Consider the following 6,543-nt stretch of genomic DNA (forward strand, 5'->3'; position numbering starts at 1 on the left):
CCACTGGATGATATTAACAATCTCATTATTTCACTGATACATTTACAGTATGTGAACTGGATCAGATTCATATAAATATATTCAAATCATATAATAGACAATTACCATATTTTCCGGAATGTAAGTCAAGTTTTCTTTTATAGTTTAGCCAGGGGTGTGACGTATACTTACGAGCGACTTTTTGCGTGTTTTTTTTTTAGTATTATTTTGTTTTTTAAGACATAAACACGCTCATATATTAGTTATTTTCCCAGTAAACACCAGTTGTCCTCTAGTGGTTGTTTCCTCTAATAACCACTAGAGGGCGCTGCATCAGAGTACAAGTATGCGCTACTGCCAGCGGCAGAAGAAGAGTCGTCCAACACAAACATGGACGAGAATCAGATTGTTTTCCTCCTATTTTCTTATACAGATGAAAAGATTACCATTCTAATATTTATTTACTATTTTAGGCTGATTGTAATTTCTGGAAATTATAATCAATACTCAGCCCTACATGTGATGTCAGTGTAGCAGAAAAATCAGGAGTGTGTTGTGTTACACTGATTGAGTGGTAAATATCCCAAATCATTTCATTTTAAGGAGAAATAGGTCTGGGCTCTTATGGGTTATGAAACACAGAAGAGGACAGTTCCACCACAGCAGTGTTAAAAAACAGCATTCAGTCAGTGAGGGGCTCCATTTCCCCTCAGCATAAACAAAAGTAAGACTCAGTGGAGTGCTTATTTAGCCGCAGCTGAACATGTGCTTGTCCTAGATTTCTCCTTTTACTTTCGCTTAGAGTATTGTGGAACGAAGAATGTTCCAGTTTGAAAAGCACTTTCCAAATTCACCGATGTGTTACTTTTCTGATATTGATTTGTTAGCTACAGTAGTTGATGATATGGAGGTAGGCCTATAGATCATTTATGCCAAGTGGAAGAGTAGTCTAACAGCAATTTGAATTTGGTGCTCTGTTCTCACTTTCACTACTGGCTGTTCTGCCTGTTGTTTGGTGTGCATGACTATTCTGATTTAGACTTGTATCTGTGGCTTTATTAAGCCTTTAGCTGCTGTTTAGCTTCAGCTCTGTTCTTTCAGTCAGTTAGACATCCAAACTATGTCTGGAAACTGCAGAATTTTCCTGGCTGGGATTTCATGGTGGGCTGCACGGTGGCGCAGTGGTTAGCGCTCTTGCCTCACAGCGAGAAGGCCCCGGTTCAAATCCCGGCTGGGACCTTTCTGTGTGGAGTTTGCATGTTCTCCCCGTGCATGCGTGGGTTTTCACCAGGGACTCCGGCTTCCTCCCACCGTCCAAAAACATGCTTCATAGGTTAATTGGTGACTCTAAATTGCCCCTAGGTATGACTGTGTGAGTGAATGTGCGTGATTGAGGCCCTGTGACAGACTGGAGACCTGTCCAGGGTGAACCCCGCCTTCGCCCTTCAGCAGCCGGGATAGGCCCCGGCAACCCGCGACCCCGAAAGGGAAGAAGCGGACAAGAAAATGGATGGATGGATGGATTTCATGGTGAGGGCTGTACCTCTAGTTGGCACGCTGGGAAGATTGTTCCACTCTAAAATAAAAAAGAGGGATGGGGGAATGTGCTGCAAGGAAACTCCCATTTCTCAGTCACTCAGACATGGTTTATGCTGGAGCACTTCAGCCGATGACTGAAGCTACAGACATCAAGTTTAGTATGAGAGCGTCCTGCAGCAGCCTGAGCATCAGAGAGGAGACGGCCATGTCATGTCGGAACGTATGCAGTCCATGGTGAAAATGAAAGGGTCAAATCAAGCTTACTAAATCAATCAAGCTATTTTAACCAAATCTATCTCGTTATATTGTAACATAAATACATAAAAAAGCAACAACAAGAAACTAAACCAAAACTCTTAGAATTTTAATTTTTTAACCCATTCACAACAAACTTAAAATTCATATTGAACATTTGTTTTTTTAAGTTTTTCTTTTTTTTCTTTTTTTATTATTATTCCATAGGCAGAGACGTTCCACTGAAACACCCTTTTCCTTCCTTTTGTTCTGAATTTGTTGTTTTTTAAATCTCATGTCCCTTTAATTTGCTGCTTGCCGACTGTCTGTGTGTGGGTATCTGTGTATGTCACACTTCCAAATAATGTAAAACACAAAGATTATGTTTATTTATTGTGATTTCTGCCTAAATATTCTAAAAAGGAAACCCCTCAAAGACCAAAGATTTTTATCTCATTCCGGTGGTGTGTCTGGATGACAGCCGCTTCCGTTGTGTTTCTGTGTCTCTGTGACTCTGTGTGACTGTTTGAAGGCTGTCCCGCAATTTTAGATTAGATTAGAAATGGTTTATTTCAAAAGTACTTTCATGTGCAACACAATCAGTCATCAGAAGTTTACATCCATGAAGACATGTCAAACACAGGATAGTTAAACATTAAGAGATTGCTTCCTCCCACTCCCTTTCAGGCAAATGTATATAATCCCACGCGGCTCGACCATACCATTTCCTTTACATGTATTATCATTATTCAACATTAACCTGAGAGGGGGGAAGATAGGGGACTTTTTAAATATCGTCTCAATGAAAATAAGAAAAATATCCCCGTTCAGGAAACCCGAGCAGGCTGCTCCCGCTCCCCTCAGCGGCTGTCTGTCTGCTGGCGTATTGAGCTCCACTGAACTCTGGGAGGCTGGATGGAGCCAGAGAACCACCACTGTGTCACAGCGGGTTAAGAAAATGGATGGAAGTTTCTAGACAAAACGCTCGTGGTGTATTAGTATTTTGCTCTGCAGCGCCCTGTCAAACTTCTGTGATCTGCTGTGAAATGCAGCCAGACAATTGATTGCTGTGCGCTCTCGTGCTCGCCCCGTCAGCTGTTTTATATGAGCCCGCCCAATATCGCAGGAGAGGCAGAAGGATTGGCTAGAACTTCAAAGTATTGAACAGCGTAGAGAAATAGACCTTCACTGAATTTAAGCACCAAAAGGAGGAACCGATTGCAGCAGCTTCTTTTGGTTTGGGTAGGAACCACGTAGATCATAGCGGTTCCTATTTGGAACCGAATTCTGGTGCCCAACGCTAAATCTGAGTGACATGCACAGTCACATACAGCACAACTACTGAAAAACGTGAAGTAAAGTTTGGCTGTATCCCTGCGTGGGACGCAGCGTTGCATGTGGGGAGCTCGGACTCTCTGGAGCGTTAAAAAACAGATGTGCTCTCTGTTGTAGATTAGTTTAAATGCAGAGGGGGAAACTATCAATTTCAGCACAAGACGTAGCAACATAATCCTCTCCTGAACCAACAAAGGAACGCTGTCAGACAAATCCTCCATGTGTTTTCAGGACAGCGAACACACAAGGGCCATCCATATTTTACAGATGTTGAAACTTGGTACACATGAAAGGCGCACCAGATTGTAGGGCGCATGGATGATTTTTGATAAAAGTTTAGGCTTTATAGTGTACCATGTAGTGCGGAAAATACAGTAATATTGAGGTTTGTGTCTGACTGGAATTAAATAACACCAAGTATTTTATATATCAGAGTAAAACTGTGATATAAGAAAACCTGGAGCAAGATTTACGCCCCTTCAACATTCTGCAAGAACTGTAGGTGCACGTGAGAGTACCAGGTGGCGACCGTCCAGTTCAAACATCATGTGGTAGAACGTGTTAGCCAAGCTGTGTGAAGCTCTAAGCGCATAAGCGCTTTCATTGGATGTTTTTGAGAACTGGACTGAGTGAGTGTGACGTCACCAATGGAAAATTCACTCACCATTTTTTTTGTAATACAGATGCCTCCATGTTGGAACCAAACGTCGTCAATAGGAATGGATTGTTAGTCTGAGTCATTGTTTCTATGGCAACCATGCTGGCCAATTAGGGGTGAGCTTGTTGGAAAGCCACACCCCTTCCATTGAAAGTGGCTCAGTAAAATCTGTCAATCAAATGTTTTGAACATTCAATCTGAGACCACTTACTTTTAATGAGGGATCTGATTGGTTGATTTATAACTTGAATAACTGGCAGTATTTAAAAAATAAAAAAAACAAAAACAAAAGAGGATTATCAAGAAGATGTAAACGGTAAAGGTAGGGTACAAATGATTATTCTGACAAATAGAAAGACTTACCATTAAGAAATGAATTAGACTCAGCAGACCAAAATATTCTAGTTTTAGTGATTTCTGTTCTGCTTTCACAACTATTGTTTTCACTTCTTTGTTCAGTACCATTTAATATCCTTTTATTGAGCATTAATGAGGAAGATGCTTTTGAAAGAAAGGTCTCCAAGTTCCTCAAACATCGATTTTGATGATGGTAAAGTCTTTAGTAGTAGGATCAAAGATGTCAGCACAGACAGATCAGCCTTCTCAGAATGTAACCAAAGCTTGAAGGAGAACGGCCCACACACACAACACAGAAACAAAAGCCCTCACCTGGAAACACCCACCTGGAAGTCCAGGTAGCAACAGAAATACTGAAGCTCTCTTGGTTTGTTTGTAAACCTTTGGGGAAATGGGTTCAAAACTGTCCTCGTCTGCTTATTTATCGATCCAAGTCCAACATAGACCTAATATGGTCATATACATGTTTATGCACATACACATTGACTTTATAAGAAAACTGGACAGAGTAACCCTCCTCTTCATCACATTCCAAACAGGAAGTGTCCAATGGTTCAAAAAACCAAAATCCCATCAACTCTATAGAATATCCATTCTTTCTCCGATACCTTTTTTTAACATCCCACCCAGCAAAGCGGGACCCATATAGTTTAAAAGTAGGCAGAAAATGTGACCTCAAATGGGTTTGTCCGCAGTTTCTGTTTGCCCACACTGCTAAGTGAGCAATCAGTGGGTAGACTCACTATGCTATCCAGCTACCTGGTGGACAGCGGAGCATTCTAGCTCAATACAGCATAGCGGAGCTTGCTAGCTTGCTACAGCTGAGCTTTTAAGCTCTAAATAGAGGAGCTTGTTTCAGCAGAGCACACAGAAGAGCTCACTAGCATGCTACAGAGGAGCTCGATAGCACGCTACAGAGGTGCACGATATCACGCTACGGAAGAGCTCACTAGTATGCTACAGTGGAGCTCACTAGCATGCTACAGAAGAGCTCGATAGCACGCTACAGAAGAGCTCACTAGCACGCTACAGAAGAGCTCACTAGCACGCTACAGAAGAGCTCACTAGCACGCTACAGAAGAGCTCACTAGCACGCTACAGCAGAGCTCGCTAGCATGCTACAGTGGAGCTCACTAGCATGCTACAGTGGAGCTCGCTAGCATGCTACAGTTGAGCTCGCTAGCATGCTACAGCAGAGCTTGCTAGCATGCTACAGTGGAGCTCACTAGCACGCTACAGCAGAGCTCGCTAGCATGCTACAGCGGAGCTCACTAGCATGCTACAGTGGAGCTTGTTAGCATGCTACAGTGGAGCTCGCTAGCATGCTACAGTGGAGCTCACTAGCATGCTACAGTGGAGCTCACTAGCATGCTACAGTGGAGCTCACTAGCATGCTACAGAGGAGCTCGCTAGCATGCTACAGTGGAGCTCGCTAGCATGCTACAGTGGAGCTCACTGGCATGCTACAGTGGAGCTCACTAGCATGCTACAGTGGAGCTCACTAGCATGCTACAGTGGAGCTTGATAGCATGCTACACAAGAGCTCACTAGCATGGTACACAAGAGCTCACTAGCATGCTACAGTGGAGCTCGCTAGCATGCTACTGCAGAGCTCACTAGCACGCTACAGTGGAGCTCGATAGCACGCTATGCTGTGGAAATGGAATCTAGTTGAATTGGACAGAAAGGATCTTCTGCAGATCTACGCCTCATCCTCATCGTGGAAAGCTAGCGTTTGCATAAATTAGAACAAAAAAGTCTGAATGACCTTCACAATCAAACAAGCAGCATTCAATGAAGTTCCTGTAACCTTCATCTATGACCAGGTTGTCTCCTTTAATATCATCCATAGGATTTGGGGAATCAGCTGTGCAGCTTTCTGCAGGAGGAATACTGACATCTGATGGAAAAACCAATACAACCAGGGAGGACATTCAGAAGATACATATTGTACAAATTTTGATTACAATTGGTTTGGTAACCTTTTATGATTTACGTAAAATTGCTTTAAACAGTGTTTAGCTGTCAGCTTTACTGTTCTAAACCATAGAAATAATATTTAACCAGAAGTCACTCTGCACACTCGCAGTTTTGTGAGACGTCACGTTAAAGGGTCTGTTTGTCGTTACAGTGCTGGTACGGTTGGCATAAACTTGCTGAACTTTATGTTGTCTAACTTTTATCCGACATGGATGGAGAGAGGAGAGCTTTGTGTGGCAGCACGTTTGTCTTATCCTTTTGTCTGTTGTCTATACATTCATCTGAGTGTTTTGTGTTTGTGGTTTTGTTCTGTGTTTGGACCCCGTTAAAACGAGATGTTGCATCTCGAGATTCCATCAATAATAAACTTCTGTAATTGTTGTCATGGCTCTCAGGGTCAAGGTGCTGCCTCACACCTGTCTAGAGTTGTGTGAGAAGGTGTTTTTTTCCCACTACACTCA

This window comes from Oryzias melastigma, linkage group LG8, assembly GCF_002922805.2.
Source record: "Oryzias melastigma strain HK-1 linkage group LG8, ASM292280v2, whole genome shotgun sequence".
Taxonomy (NCBI): domain Eukaryota; kingdom Metazoa; phylum Chordata; class Actinopteri; order Beloniformes; family Adrianichthyidae; genus Oryzias; species Oryzias melastigma.